This window comes from Geotrypetes seraphini, chromosome 8, assembly GCF_902459505.1.
Source record: "Geotrypetes seraphini chromosome 8, aGeoSer1.1, whole genome shotgun sequence".
In the NCBI taxonomy this organism is placed as follows: Eukaryota; Metazoa; Chordata; class Amphibia; order Gymnophiona; family Dermophiidae; genus Geotrypetes; species Geotrypetes seraphini.
In genome coordinates, this window is record NC_047091.1 from 124429836 (window position 1) to 124444475 (window position 14640).

A 14640-nucleotide genomic window follows, 5' to 3' on the forward strand; every position below is an offset into this window, starting at 1 on the left:
AACCTTACCTTGAGTATTGTGTTCAGTAGTTCTGGTCTCCTTATCCCAAGACAGATATAGCAGCACTAGAAAAGGCTCAAAGAAGAGCAACCAAGATGATAAAGGGAATGGAACTCCTCTTGTATGAGGAAAGACTAAAGAAGTTAGGGATCTGTGCAGACCGAAGTTATACCGCAGCTGAAGACTTCAGTCTCAGTGCAGCCAGAAGAGGTCGACCAGCAACATCCTGACAGAAACATCCTGCAGGAGCTGATGTGCCTGAGGGAAGAAGTGGAGCGCCTGAGAAGCATCCGGGAAGATGAGGCCTTCATCGATGGAGTCCTCCAGGAGTTGTCCCAAGTCTCCGAACAGGTGCAAGGAGAAAAGACCATTTTCGAGACGCCCAGACCGACCAGACCTGCAGCCTTGGAAGAACAGATTGGGGTGCAAGAAGAGGCTAGAGATGCCGACTCCTGGCAGCTAGTTACCTCTATAAGCAAACACAAAAGGCCTTCCTCTTATTCATGCAATCAGAACAGCTTTACATCAAACCCACAGATCACCTTGAGGAACAGGTTCCAGCTTCCACAGGATGGACCTGCCAAGCAGACGCAAGGATACAAGACCATCTTCAAGATGCCCGGGCTGACCAGACCTACAGCCTTGGAAGAAACGGCTGGGGTGCAAGAAGAGGCTAGAGATGCTGACACCTGGCAGCTGGTTACCTCTTCAAGCAAACACAGAAGGCCTTCCTCTTACTCACACAATTAGAACAGCTTTACATCAACCCCACGGATCACCTTGAAAAACAGGTTCCATCTTCTAAAGGTTGGACCTGCCAACAATTTCCAGGAGGATTCCCAGCAGGAGGATCAGCTACCCCCGAAGATCAGCCACCCCCGAAGAAGCGCAGAGTGGTAGTCATTGGGGACTCTCTGCTACGAGTGACCAATATACAGACCAGATCTACAATCAAGAGAGGTCTGTTGTCTGCCAGGAACCAGGATCTGGGATGTGACCATCTGCTTAGAAAGACTGATCAAGCCCCAAGACCACTACCCAATGCTCCTCATCCACGTCGGGACGAATGACAACGCCAGGAACACCCCGGAGAAGATATCTAAAGACTGGTGCCCTAGGTGAGAAACTGAAGTGGATGGAAGCGCAGGTGGTCTTCTCCTCAATCCTTCCAGTGAGAGGCAAGGGAAGAACAAGGGAAGATTGAATCCAGGGACTAACGAATGGCTACACGGATGGTGCAGAGAGATGAACTTTGGATTCCTCGATCATGGAGAGGTACTTCAAGGACTACAGGGATCAGATGGGCTTCACCTGACCAGAAGAGGAAGGAACGTCTTTGGACGACAACTTGCTCACCTGCTCCAAAGGGCTTTAAACTAGATGAATTGGGGGAGGGTACCCACTCTCATCACAGTGTGGTAAGTAACCTTTCTGGTGGGGTGAGTAGCCACCCCATTTCTGAATCGGAGGCAAGTACTCACATTGCAGACAAAACTCCTCCTTCCAGCTGTAGCCATTTCTCTGCACAAAGCCGCAGACAGCCGCTCCTACACATGTCCCACGGCTGAGCTGGAAGCCTTCCCTCTGACATTGGAGGAAGCTCCTCCCACATCAGAGGGAAGGCTTCCAGCTCAGACACAGCATGTGCGTAGGAGCTACTGCCCGTGGCTTTGTGCAGAGAAACGACTGCGGCTGGAAGGAGGAGAGAGCTGGCCAGAAGAAGGTAAATACCCACCGGAATGAGGCACATATTTGGGGCACAGAATGGAGGGAGAGGGGCATGTTGGAACACCGAAGGTAGAAAGGACCCCCTGTTCGTAAGTACAAATCTGACGTTAAGTCGGATGTTTGTAAAACGGGGACTGCCTGTACACTTAAAGGAAAGCATGCAGGGGGAAGGAATAGCCTGCACAGAAAGGCAATTATATCATAGAAACATGGTCCATCCAGTCTGCCCATCTTGAGTAACCATTATCTCGTTCTCTATCTAAGAGATCCCACATTCCTCCCCTATGCCTTCTTAAATTAAGACACAGTCTCTGTCTCCACCACTTCTTCCAGGAGACTGTTCCATGCATCTACCACCCTTTTTGTAAAAAAGTATTTCCCTAGATTACTCCTGAGCCTAGCACCTCTTAACTTCATGCTATGCCCTCTCATTCCAGAGCTTTCTTTGAACTGAAAGAGACTTGACTCATGTGCATTTACGCCACGAAGGTATTTAAACGTCTCTATCATATCTCCCCTCTCCTGCCTTTCCTATAAAGTATACATATTGAGATCTTTAAATCTGTCCCCATACACCTTATGACGAAAACCACGCACCATTTTAGTAGCTTTCCTCTGACATATCTTTTTGAAGGTGCGGTCTCCAGAATTGTACACAATATTCTAAATGAGGTCTCTTCAATCTTAAACGGGGGCATCAATACCTCCTTTTTCCTACTGGCCATACCTTTTCCTATGCACCCTAGTATCCTTCTAGCTTTTTCCGTCACCTTTTCAACCTGTTTGGCCACCTTAAGTTCATCACATACAATCACACCCATGTCCTGCTCTTCTGTTGTGCACATTAATTATTCACCTCCTAAACTGTACCATTCCTTTGGGTTTCTGCAGCCCAAATGCATGACCTTGCATTTCTTAGCATTAAATTTACCTGCCAAATTTCAGACCATTATTCAAGCTTTGGTAGGTCTTTCTTCATGTTATTCACACCATCCGGGGTGTCTTTCTATTGCGGATTTTGGTATCATCCACAAAGTGGCAAATCTGACCCCTCAGCCCTTCAGCAATATCGCTTATAAAAATGTTAAAAAGAACAGGCTCAAGAACAGAACCTTGAGGCACACCACTGGTATCATCCCTTTCCTCAGAGCGATCTATATTGATCACTACCCTCTGTCATCTTCCCCTTAACCAGATCCTGACCCAGCCCGTCACTTTGGGGCCTATCTCAAGAGCTTTCAGTTTATTTATTAGATGTGATACACAGTCAAAGGCTTTGCTAAAATCTACTGTAAATACACCACATCTAGTGCACTCCCTCTACCCAATTCTCTGGTCACCCAGTCAAAGAAATTGATCAGATTTGTCTGACAAGACCTACCTCTAGTGAATCCATGTTGCCTCTAGTCCTTAAACAAAAGCATGAGGGCGGGGAAAGGGAGGGTAGCCTACACAAAGAGCAGTTGGAGGGGGGGAGGGAGGGTTACCTGTTTTTTAAGAGGACTGCCTGGGCGCCTGGACAGATTTCCAAGACACAGCAGTTTGTCCAGATTTAGGAAAGCCTCAAGCTCGGGGCTGCATCTGGAGGGCCTCTGAGCAAGTGCGGATGTGACACGATGACATCACGGGCATGCACACTTGTGTGTGATGTCATCGCGTCACATCCATGCATGCTTGAAGGCCCTCCAGACACAGCCCTGAGCTCGGGGTAGAGATGAGATTCATATGGGGGCAAAATGTGGTGTGACTGGGGGGCAGAACGGGGTGAGGGCCACGTGTCCACCATTTTTAAAGATCTGGTAACATTAGGGGACGGAGAGGTAAACTGCACAGAGAGGCAGTTATATCCTTAAAGCAGTGGCTCCAACTCAAACCCTTTGCAGGGCCATATTTTGGATTTGTAGGTACTTGGAGAGCCTCAGAAAAATAGTTAATGTCTTATTAAAGAAATGACAATTTTGCATGAGGTAAAACTCTTTATAGTTTATGAATCTTTTCTTTTGGCTAAGTCTTAATAATAATATTGTCATTTATAGCTAAAGAGACATATGATCAAGAAACTGTTTTATTTTACTTTTATGATTATGATAAACATACTGATGGCATCAAAATGCATGTGGCCCCCGGGCCATGAGTTTGAGACCACTGCCTTAAAGGAAAAGCATGGGGGAAGGGGGAGTAACCTGCACAGAGAAGCAGTTATATCCAGAGAATGACAAGGTGACAGAATTTGTCCCCGTGGTTAACCATAGGAAACTATCCCTGTGTCATTCTTTAAGGAGAGAGGGAAGAATCAGAGTATGCATGGGCACAGCCACTGCACCTCAAGCCTTGTATTGAAGAATGCTGGTGTGGATTGCCTTGAGGTTGAGATAGACCCTAAACAATGACATGGGATGGTTAGAACATAAAGACCATAAACGTTGCCATACAGGGACAGACTGAAGGTCCATCAAACCCAGTATCCTGTTTCCAGCAGTAGCCAACCCAGGACAGAAGTAACCTGGCAGAAACCCAAAGAGTAGCAACATTCCAGAGCTGAGATTGTGATGTCATAATGCCTCATTTTACCAATGCCTAAAAGCCAACCTCATCAGTGATGTCACAATGGCTTGATCATCCTATACTTGGCTCACATAAGATACAAGAGTATGAATGGGCACGGCCACTGCCCCTCAAGCCTTGCATTGAAGAATGCTGGTGTAGAAGGACTGAGGCTGAGATAGGCACTAAAGAATGACATAGGATGGTTTCCTGCAGTTATCCACAGAGAGGCAGCTATATCCTTAAACAAAAGCATGGAGGCAGGGGAGGAAGAATTAACCTACAGGAAGAGGCAATTATATTCTTAATGAATGCCTGGGGGGGGCGGAGGAGTAACCTGTATGGAGAGGTGGTTATATCCTTAACAAAAGCATAGGGGTAGGGGGAACGAACCTGCACAGAGAGGGAGTTACATCCTTAAATAACAGCATGTAAGGAGATATTCTGCAAAGAAAGGCAGTTATATCCTTTTATGAAAGCATAGAAAAGCAGTCACGTCCTTAAATTAAGGTATGGGGGGGGAGGGTAACCTGCACAGAGTGGCAGTTACATTAGCATTGGGGATGGGAGATAACTTGCACAGAGGGACAGTTATAGCCCTAGACACCTTGCTGGGCAGACTGCCTTGTATGCATTAACATTTGTGTCTGTATTTGCTGCAATTTACTGAATTACTATAAATATAGTCAAACAATACCAGAATATTTCAGGAGCTGTAATCTTAGGTCTAAGACCGAGAATTAAGCATAGGAACTGCCATACTGAGTCAGGCCACAGGTCCATGTAGCCCAGTATCTTGCTTCTAATCGTAACCAATGCAGGTCACAGGTATCTGGCAGGTTCTTGAAAAAAAATACCATTGACTCCCAGGGACAAGCAGTGGCACTCCCCAGACCTACTTTATTATTTCATTAGCCACCTTTCCATGAAAAGATTCACCCAAAGCGGTTTACGATACATTGAATAGAAATCAGGTACTCTTCAAGTATTTTCCCTTTTTGTCCTAGCAAGCTGTGCTACCTGGAGCAATGGAGAGTTAAAAGTGAGGTACCCAGAGTCACAAGCAGGAAGCTAGGATAAAACTCACAAACTTCAGGGTGCTGAGGCAACAGCTCTAACCACTAGGCCACCCCTTTAATGATTGTTTATGGAGTTAATCTCTAGGAATTTGTCCAAACCTTTTTTTAAACCCAGCTATATTAACTGTTTCTACTACATCCTTTGAGAATTAGTTCCAGAGTTTAACTGTGTAATAGATGAAAAAATACTTTCTTCTTTTTTTTTAGTTCAAAATTTTTATTGAATTTTGAAAAAATACAAACAGTGATCAGCAATAAGGTGCAAAATGTTACAGACAAAAGATGCATAGAAACTGAACAGAAGTATATGCATCTGGGAGAGTATAAAACTCTGCTACAATGAAAGTATGCAAATAGCCCAGTAACCATGTAGGGTGAAAGGAAAAGGAAAGAGAGGAAGTAAAGAGAAAAGAAGGGAAGAATAGGTAGAAAGTAAGTGGGTCAGCAGAAGATGGAACAGTCAAAGAAGAGATTGAGAATGAGATTGCATAAAGGTGTCCAAATATTGCCAAGGAGAATGTAAAGTGGAGGACGAAGTAGCAAGTCTCGATAGTCTTGTTATATTTAATTTTTCAAATGTGAATTTTTCATATCGATGATATAAACATAGTGAGTTCCACCAGAAAGTGTAATCCAGAAGGGAAGCTGATTTCCAATTCTTGAGAATGTGCATAAGGGCTGTGGCGAACATTGTGTCAATCAGCTTAGGAGGACAGAGCGAATGAGCAAAATGTGGATGTTGTGAACGTAGAATAATCATATCGAAATGCAGATCATGTGAACAAATGGTAATAACTTTTATAGTTTTCCATACATGAGACCAGAATGATTGGAGTGCGGTACAATGAAATAACATGTGGTCCAAGGTACCTTCGGCAGACATACAGTGCCAGCAATTAGGATCCAGTCTCAATTTCGCCTTCCACATACGATGAGGTGTCCAGATAGCTTGCCACATGAGGAAATATAAGGACTGAGATACTCTGGATGAGAGGAGTGGGCGATTGGTTTTAGTCCATATAGTCATCCAATCAACTGATGATATCGAAATAGTGAGCATGGAGGCCCATTGTTGTAAGTCTGAAGAGGAGAGCACATAACGATGATCTCTAAGAAGTTTGTAAAATAGAGATATAGCCCCACCGCAAGAAAGGGCTTTGTCACTCCACTGGCGTAAAGTATGAGGAGAAGAAGAGGAAGCTGAGTATAGATTTAGAGAGATAATAGTTGAGGTAAGTAAGTTCCATTGAGAGCGGTTAGGTTTAAACAAAGGGTTAAGAGAGCAAAGAGTAGAAAAGGGTATGATCAAATCATTATGAAAAAGTTGACCCACCATCCAGAAGCCTGCATTTTGCCACTGTTTCCAGCAAAAAGGTTTGCCATTATGTGTAAGTTTTGGATTATTCCAGAGAGATGTGGTATGGCAATCAAGAGAGGAGAGTTCTGCTAAGTCATCCAAACATCGTATAGCATGTTGTGTTACACTCAATAAAGAATAGCATTTCAAGCGACGGGGGATATTCATAGTACATAGGGCTAACAAAGGATATGGCTGACAAATATATGTTTCCATTTCTAGCCAGGGAGGAAGATCATTGGGAGGTTGAGGTCTAATCCAACAGTAGCCATATTTTGCTGAAGAGGCCATGTAATAAAGTTGAAAATCAGGAAGGTTCATGCCGCCATTTTCTTTGGAAGCGTTCAATTTGGAGTAGGCTATACGTGGTTTTTTATTGTTCCAAATAAAAGAGGAGATTTTACGATTGATCCATTGAAAAAGGGATTTTTTAATTCTATAGGGAAGCATGGATAGAATATAATTAAGTTTAGGGGCTAGGGTCATTTTAACTGATGCAATTCTGCCCCACCATGAGAGATATAATGGGGACCAGTGGGATATGGTCTTATTAACAATGGATTTAACTTTGGAAAGGTTGAGTTCCATTACAAGGGAGGGGTCTTTATGTACCATAATACCCAAGTATTTGACAGCAGTATGAGACCAATGAAACGGAAAAGATTCTAAATCAAATTGTGAGATAAGGTCATTGAGAGGGAAAAGTTCAGATTTTTCCCAGTTTACAGAATATCCGGAAAGCAAGGAGTACTCATTGATAATATTGATGAGTGCGGGGAGGGAGTGGATCGGATTACGGATGAATAGAAGTATGTCATCTGCATATGCAGCAACCTTGATTTGTCTATTTGAGGTGGAGATTCTGTCAATAAGAGAGTTTTGACGAATGGCAATTAATAACGGTTCTAAAGCTAAGTTGAATAACAAGGGTGAGAGGGGGCAGCCCTGTCGAGTGCCTCTGTGTAAGTGGAATTTCATAGAAAGGTTATTATTTATCAAGATTCTAGAGGCAGGTTGAAAATATAGTGTTTTTATCCAGGTAGTAAAATATTCGCCAAAATTGAACCATTGGAGAACCTGAAGGAGAAAAGGCCACTCCACGCGGTCGAAAGCTTTTTCCGCGTCAATGGCCAATCCAATCACCGGTTCAGAGAGATGTTTGACATGAGCATTAATATGATGAAAAAGGCGTAGGTTATCGCCAATGTAACGACCTTTTATGAATCCAACCTGGTCTTTATGAATCAAAGTGGCAATAACAGTATTTAAACGAACAGCAAGAATTTTAGCCATGATTTTATAATCCAAATTTAAGAGGGATATGGGTCTGTAGTTCTTAACCAATGTGGGATCTCTGTCAGGCTTTGGAAAGACAATTATTGTAGCCTCAGCAAAATTATATTGTTTCTCCGGAGTGAGGTGAATGAAGTTGTAGTAATTTAGCATGTATGGAGCTAAGGAGGATCCAAATACTTTGAAAAATTCGTTAGTAAATCCATCGGGGCCTGGAGCTTTATTTTTGGCTAGTAGGGATATTGCAGTAAGTATTTCGGAAGACGTAATAGGAGAGTCCAAATTGAGTTTGGTTACTTCGTCTAATTTAGGGTGATCGATGGAGTCCAAAAAAGCATGGAAATTGGGTGTTTGTGATGGAAGTTCAGATGAATAAAGATTAGTATAAAATGATTCAAATTGTTTTAAGATTGCATCTGTAGAGGTGACTGCTTGGTCTGGCGCAGTGTGAATAGAGGAGATATTGATTTTTGCTTTTTTATTATTAAGATATCTGGCGAGGGGCTTACCCATGGTGTTATCTCCTATATAATGTCCTGAAGCCAGCACAAATAGATCTTTCCTAGCTCTGGAAGAAGAGAGACAATTATATTCATATTTCAATTTCAATAATTGTTGATAGATAGAAGGGTCGTAGGAGAGCCCCGATATATGCTGTAATTCGAGTTGTTTAATGTGGGTTTCTAGATCTTTTTCTTTCTGCAATAAGATTTTGTTTTTCCATGCGGAAAGTTTAATAAATTCACCTCTGAGGGAGGCCTTGTATGCTTCCCAAATAATGGAGGGACAAATTTCAGGATCTTTGGTATTAATAGCAAAGAACTCTGAGGTGAAGGATTTTATTTTGTCAACGATATCGGGATCAAGTAGTAAATGATTATTCAGTCTCCATGTTGGGGATCTGAAGTTGGAGGACGGCAATATAAGGTGCAGAGATATAGCTGCATGATCAGTTAGTGTTATCGGGTGTAAAAGCGCGGAGGAGAGAAGTTGAATAAGTTGGGAGGAAATCAGAAAGTAATCGATTCTAGTGTAGGTCTGGTGGGGTGGAGAAAAGTGAGAGAACTCCTTGCCTTTCGGATGTAATAATCTCCAAGGGTCCTGCAGGGAAAAGTTTGATTTAAGGTTAATCAATTCTTGATGAGATTTAGATTGTGAGGGCTTACATGAGGAAAAGCGATCTAGACAATAATCTTGTATTTGGTTAAAGTCTCCCCCTATAATCAAGGGATAAGAATTAAATTCAATGAGGGCAGTCTGCAGTTCTCGAAAGAATTCTGGGTGGTCAAAAACAGGGGCATAAATGTTTAGGAACACATATTCTAGTGAGTGCAACACGACATGTGCCATACACCATCTTCCATCTTCTATTTGTTTTAAATGTACCACTGTATAACCTTATGGCGCATCCCTTAATTGCTGTAGGTTTTGAAGGAATATACAACTGATTTGCATGTACCCATTCCAGTCTGTTCAGGATTTGATAGACTGCTATCAGTTCAGTTTATTTGCTATACTGCAAATATAAAACAGTTAAAATCTAAGTGGTTTACAATAGAAATTATGCAGGGTAGGGAAACAAACCAAATCAGCCATCTCTTCTTCAAGCTGAAGAGCCCCAATCTCTTTAGCCTTTCCCCATATGAGAGTCATTCCATCTCCTTAATCATTTTGGTCACTCTTCGTTGTACCTTTTCTAATTCAGCTGTAACTTTTTTTTTTTTTAAGAATTTAATCAACAGGTGTGATACAGAGGCATTATAATAATCTTTTCCTTTTCACGCTCTGTTTGCTTTCTTGACTGCTGTTGCAGATTGAGAAGATTTCAAAGTATTTATCCAAGATTTGGCTTTTCTCAAAAAATGTAAGTCTCCCTCCAACTTAGGAATCAAGGAAACTCTTATATCTTGGCATCCCAAGTCCTCTAAATTTTCTTCACACTTCTACCTCTAACCCTCTGTTGTAGTTCCTTCCTATTTCTCCTACTGTAAACCGCGTCGAGCTCTACGAACGTGGAGATGATGCGGTATACAAACCTAAGGATTAGATTAGATTAGATTTATTTATTTTTAAAAATTTATTTTCCGCCTACAGACTAGGCGGATTTTAGTAAACAAACACAGAATATTCACATAATCTTCACAACAAAACAAACTGCAACAAATAACCCTGCATCATTCCCTCTTGTAACATTTCAAATAGAAAATCTCACAAAGACATTTCAATCAAAAAGGAATATTTCACAACATTTTGTTCTAGAAAAAAAACAAACGCCTGTACAAATAAGTAAGTTTTCAATTCCTTTTTACAAGATTTTAACGCCCTACAATCATCTCAAACGACCTGGCAACCGGTTCCACAATCGTGAACCTGCAACTGAAATTGCCTTTTGTAATGAGTCGCCCCAACTGACTCGATCGACATTCGCCTCGCTGTTTCAGATCTTAAAGAACGTGTTGGCAGGTACTTCCTCGGTGCATGTGTTAAATATCAAGGTTCTATGCCGTAGATCGTTTGATGCACAATTGCCAAAACTTTATAGTCAATCCTACACTCCATCGGTAATCAATGTAGTTGTTTTAACACTGGCGAAATGTGCTCATAGATGACTCCTGAACACCTTAGTCTAAAGGCCGGCAGCCCTCAGAGAGAGCCCAGGCAGGGACCAGGAACCACTCCCTCCATTCCCAGCCAATTCATTTTGAACTGTGTTAGTTAGGTTTCTTATCGTGAAACTAGCCTTATAAAATTCTTATATACTGTACCGCAATAAAATAATTGTTCCTTCAATATGGCATACAATTATTCATAAAAACACAGTACAACAAAGATGAAAACCCTGCAATAACTTCATATTCACAATAAGCCTACACGCAACCCGGGATCGCTCCCCCCCCCCCCTCCTGTCTTTTACCTCAGGAAAGAGACAAGATCGTGGCAAATTCCACTGAGGGGTGAAGAATCTAACTCCAGCCATAAAACAACAGGAATCTCATTCCGCCACCTGGGTGCGGGCAGAGAACATCCTCATTTGTGTGAACAAAATTGTAAGTTTTATAGCAAGCAGTAGCTGCCGTTTACTGCCTTGGATAAATCCCAGTGAATAAATACATAACGTTTTTAATCTTTCATGTTCCAGACCTGTAACAAGCCTTTCTGATAGGACTGCAACAAATACCTTTGAGGCATAATAACCAACACAATTTATTAGCCAAATACCTTCTCTGGAAGCTCCTCTAAACCCTAGTCTCCCCTTCCTTCTACATGCCCTCTTTTAATAACTTTTGAACCATTTCATTTAACCCATTAACATTTCTACCCTCTGACCTCTAGTTCAGGTAAAATCCTAATCATTTCCCCTAGGCTAGCTGAGATGCACAAACTCTAGCTCTGGTTTGCTTCATTTTACTTGTAAAGGACTGAGGTCTCCCATTTAATCTATTTTTCTTTTTTTTTTTTTGTAAATCTTTATTGATTTTTAAACTTTGATAGTGCAATAGAAATGATAAATCATACAAACTGCATGAAAACACACTGTTAATTATACAATTATTACATTTTCTCCCCTTATCTTAATTATTAAAACAATAATACATATGATATGATTTCAATATTATAATGAAATAATTTAACTCCTCAAAATACATTCCCCACTCCCCACCCCTCCACTCTATTCTTAATAAGTACTAGCCATGAACCTACTGCTCTTGAATCCATGCATCTGTACCTCTGAGCTCCCACTTAAACACTTTATAGACCCAAATGAACAAACAGCCCAGCTCAGGCAACAGTTCCTGATCTTGCCCCCTGGGGACACCAGCTGTGGCTTCTCAAATGCTACTGTCAGGGGAAAAAGCGATCACCCAGGAGATGCAGTGGACAGACCACTCACCAGTATCCACCGTCAGTCATCAACATCCATTGCTAATAATTCACCTGCGTGAACGGGGCACACTCACATGAGCTCCCGAGCATGCATAAGCCACTTTCACTAATACAGTATCTAGGAATCACCTTAGAGATCCTCCACTAATTACATTTCTCCGGTTCACAGCAAAAAAAAAAAAAAAAAATGCCAGCGATCTGTGCAAAAGGCTTGGATAAAACTGTCTGGTTGCTGTGTTAGTCCACTTCAATGTACCGTATTAGACGATAGAAACCGCGCGCAGCTCCATCGTCTGTGTAGGCTCGTCTCATCGCTTCTCTTGCCTCGCCTCGCCTCAGATGCTCCACTGCTCTAACTGGAGAGAGACATCGCACGGACTGAATCTCTCTCCAATCAAACGCAGGATTCAGCACACTCAAACATTCCATTTTCCGAGTACACCGCTTGCCACCACCAGCAACTGTATTTTTTTTTAAATATTAGTTTGCAAATCATTTCAAGAATCGAAATGAGCCAGTTTCGTGGTGGGGGGGGGGAAATTACGTAGTGTGTATTGCGAGAAAGCATCGCAGCTTTCAAAGAAACCGGGGGGGGGGGGGAAAGAAAGGCAAAGAAGCAGGAATAGACTCACCTAATCGGAATGCATGTGGTTCACGGACGGGAAACCAATGGGCTCCCAACGATCTTCAGCTCTTTAATTTTGATTTAAAAGGCAGAGGATTTATGAATGAACCCTTTACGTGGGTCCACCCACCCCCAGGCTGAAGCACGTGACACCAAGCGATGGTGGGGCGCGATTGGGCAGCGAGGCTCTGAAGGGTTAAGGGATGGAAGCTTACAACTAGGGAGAAAGAAAATGACGTAAAAGGGGCGCTGCACCGAATGCTGATGTATGACATCACTGGCAGAGAGCGAACGAGCGTTGCCAGCGTCTGCACTTGCGTGGGCAGAGGGGGCGGCGGCAGTTGCACCGAGTGGCCGCTTGGGGGCGGCTCAAGGCCGGCAGCAGCAGCTTCAGGAGGAAAAGAGAACTATATTAAGGAGCAGTGAAATCTGTACCTGTTACATGGGTATCTTCTCTCTTTCTAGCGCCAGGAAGTGTCCATCATTCTGTCTTCCAATATTTTGACCTTCATGCTAAAGAGCAGCACGAACAGGAAGAAGACAGCACAAAGAAAAAGGGAGACGACTAGGGAAACGTCAGTGCCGGGGCTGGTGGCAGCCCTGCTGCCCAGGTGACGGACTTAAGCAACGTGGACAATTTCCAGATAATAGATGGGAAACGTGAGCCACTCTAGCCTGTGTGAAATCCAAATAGATCGGAAGTGCTGCACACACTTCTAAAAACCAGATTAGGATTGACAGTGAGGAAAAGAAAAACCAGAACGAGTCAGAGAGACAGCAGTTATACGGAAATAGCATGGGGAGGAAGGAGTAGGGAGGAAGGTCATGAGGTGGCATTTGCCCCCCCCCCTCCCGGATTTCTTAGCCTCTCACTGCTGCTATTACCCTCTACTGAGTCGGATAATGCGAAAAAATACCCCCCCCCCCCCGTCCTAGGAAAAATTTATCCTTACACATTCCTTCATGAGAGGACAAATGTAATATCTTGCAATCTTAGCAGAAACAACGGGAACAAAAACACCAAGACAACTGGCTTTCTGGTCATCCTTTCTGTACCTTATTTTGATATTAATATATATTTTGACCATGAGCCTTTGTTCACGACTACATAGCCATTTTTCTCTTTTATCTTGTACTCTCTCTCTTGATGTAACCCCCCCACCCAAAAAAAAATCATATAATTTGGCCATACCAAAGGTCCATCAAGCTTGATATCCTGTTTCAAAAGTGGCCAATCCAGGTCACGTGAGGATTGCAAAAAAAGAGCCAGTCCTTGTTGCTCATACCAGCAGTGGTTTTTCCAAATTCACTTGGCTAATTGTGGTTTATGGATTTTTTCCTCTCAGAATGTGCTTAAACTCCTTTTAAACCCAGCCTTATTAACTGCTTTCATCACATCTTCTAGTAACAAAATCCACAGCTTAATAGTGCTTAGTGTGAAGAAAAACCTTCCTCCAATTTCTTTTAAAAGCATCCCCTAGGGCTCCTTTTACAAAGTGGTTTTAGCGCGCGCTAGACGCTAACGCCAGCATTGAGCTGACGGTTCTAGCCATGTAGCACGGGTTTAGCGCGTGCTAAAATTCTGCGGGCACTAAAAACGCTATCGCAGCTTTGTAAAAGGAGCCCTTAGTCTTAGAACTATCTGAAAGGGTAAAGAATTGTTCTAGTCACCCAATGAATTCCACTAAAGATGTTGTGGACCTACATCATATCTTCTCTCAGCCATCTCTTCTCCTAACTGGAGGGCCCTAATCTTTTTAGCCTGGCTTCATGTTCCATCCATGTTTATTGTTTCTCTCACCCTTGTAAGGAACTTTCCTAGTTCCATTATATCCATCACAGACCTGTACAGAGACAAAATTTATTTATTTATTTATTCAGTTTTCTATGCCGTTCTCCCAAGGGAGCTCAGAACGGTTTACATGAATTTATTTAGGAACTCATGCTTTTTTCCTTGTCTGTCCTGGTAGGCTCATTATCTAATGTACCTGGGACAATAGTGGGATTAAGTGACTTGCCTATGGTCACAAGGAACAGCACAGGTTTGAACCCACAAACTCAGGGTGCTGAGGCTGTAGCTTTAACCACTGCGCCACACTCCATTCTTTTCTTAATAATTCCAGACTTTA

At 42.7% G+C, this 14640-nt stretch overlaps 1 protein-coding gene across 3 annotated transcripts in view; it reads right to left on the reverse strand.

Annotated features, from left to right (window-relative positions):
- Positions 1–13232, reverse strand: part of CBARP (CACN subunit beta associated regulatory protein) — an 82007-nt gene extending 68775 nt beyond the window's left edge. For 2 of the 3 annotated variants that reach the window (XM_033957096.1, XM_033957093.1), the window contains exon 1: positions 12519–12649. The gene's annotated coding sequence lies outside the window, so the exon portion shown is untranslated. Of the gene's footprint in view, positions 1–12518; positions 12650–12946 lie in introns of those variants that run through there. The other variant, XM_033957095.1, reaches the window with a different exon arrangement.
- Between the last annotated feature and the right edge of the window lie 1408 nt (positions 13233–14640).